Raw genomic sequence first — 2,174 nt, forward strand, 5'->3', positions numbered from 1 at the left:
ATATGTTAAACAACTCTTGATGAAGTTCCGAAAGAAACAAGCAAGATACAACCTTCCTTCTATTTACATGGTACTTGCGATCCTGGAAAATGCCATGTACAAAAATACTGTGCAAAAAATGTTTTATCTTTAGGAGTAAAGCAAAGTTAAGTTCTCGACACAGATAATTGTAAACAGGTTTTCCACCTGCATGAATGTCTGATGGGATCTTTGAGAGCCATGAAGGATGCAGGACTGTCTTGTGCCTTGCAGATGTGCAGCTTCCCTGGCCTTTCTTCAGTAAATGCCAGCAGAATACCCCAATCACTGTGGTACTCTTCCCCGCAAATTTCCAAAATGCTTCCTAGGAGGTGGTGCTATTCTTGCTGAGAACCACTGCTCTAGCTGCTTCCTCTGATTGGAATGTTCTTTTCCCAGTTTGCAGAGTTGATTTCTTTTTGTCATTCAGAGCTCAACTTAAATGTTACCTCCTCTCAGAGGGCTTTGCCTGACTGCCCAATCTACAGGGCCCTCATTCAGTCTACCACATTGCCCCATTTCAATTCTCTGTATAGCATTTATCCCTGTCTGCTGTTTTCCTTTCCCATCATTTTATTGTCTATTTCCACCTACCAGAATGTAAGATCCATGAGGGAAGGGATCTTGTCTCTTGTTCACAGCAGTGTCCTTGTTACCTGGAATGGTGGCTGGCACATTAGTGCCCAGCAATCATTAGTTAGATGAAAGGAAGGAAGGGAGGGAGGGAGGGAGGGAGGGAGGGAAGGAAATCTCTTCTTCAGTTGTACAAGTTGCAAAAGATTGGCAGAACATGATGTCTTCATGAAATGGTTTCAGTTAAATATGATAAATACCAAAATATTAGCGTAATTCACAAGATCAATAGACTCATCAATTTGCAGCAAATAATATCAACCTCCTCAGAAGTTGGATATTTGCTATTTTAAGTTCCCAGCCACATCTGTAATTTTAAAAAGAACTGTGATATTTGACAAAGACACTTGCTTTGTTCCCAGTCATCATTTTCACTCTGTCTTTGGCAGCAGTTTTGGTAAGTGTGTGAACAATGAATTCAGCAGGTCTAACCTTTGCAATTCAGTACAACCTTATAAAATGTGGTTTCCACAGCTTTTGCCTTTGGACTGTTGTGTTTAGCTTTAGGTGATGATGAAATGTCCTTCTATTCTGCTTCAAAATTTTTGATGATATTTGAAGCAGGAAGATTTTGTATCAAAATATATGAGCCTTTTCATTTATTCACTCTCTCATTCACTCATTTATTCATTTACTCATTCTGCAAATGTTTATTGAATACTTACTCTATATCAGGAACTGTGCAAGTGATACATATGTCACATAATGGAGTTTAATTTTCTCTCATTACCAGGTGATATGGTTTGGCTGTGTTCTCACCCAAATCTCATCTTGAATTGTAACTCCAACAATTCCCTCATGTTGTGGGAGGAACCCACTAGAAGGTAATTGAATCATGGGGATGGCTCTTTCCTGTGCTGTTCTCGTGATAGTGGATAAGTCTCACAAGTTCTGATGGTTTTAAAAATGGGAGTTTCCCTGCACAAGCTCTCTCTTTGCCTGCTGCCATCCATGTAAGATGTGACTTGCTCCTCCTTGCCTTCCAACACGATTGTGAGGCCTCCCCAGCCATGTGGAATTGTAAGTCCATTAAACCTCTTTCTTTTGTAAGTTGCGCAGTCTCAGGTATGTCTTTATCAGCAGTGTGAAAATGAACTAATACACCGGGCCATGGTAATCCAAATTTCAGTTATTTTTCATGGGAGTTGCATGATACTTTTGGTTTCTTTGCTGCTGTTTTGTTTGTTTATTTTTGTTTTCAGAGACAGGGTCTCGCTCTGTCACCCAGGCCGGACTGCAGTGGCATGATCATAACTCACTGCAGCCTCCAGCTCCTGGGTTTAAGTGATACTCCCACCTCAGCCTCTGCAGTAGCTAGGACTACAGGCATGTGCCACCACGCCCAGCTAATTTTCAAAATTTTTTTGTAGAGATGAGGTCTCACTGTGTTGCCCAGGCCGGTCTTGAACTCTTGGGCTCAAGCAATTCTCCTCCTGCTTTAGCCTCCCAAAATGTTGGGATTTCAGGCATGAGCCACTGTGCCTGGCACTGCTGGTTTTTTTTTTTTTTTTTTTTGAGACAGA

Source organism: Rhinopithecus bieti, unplaced genomic scaffold (genome assembly GCF_001698545.2).
Source record: "Rhinopithecus bieti isolate Rb0 unplaced genomic scaffold, ASM169854v2 scaffold_47297, whole genome shotgun sequence".
NCBI classification, from domain to species: domain Eukaryota; kingdom Metazoa; phylum Chordata; class Mammalia; order Primates; family Cercopithecidae; genus Rhinopithecus; species Rhinopithecus bieti.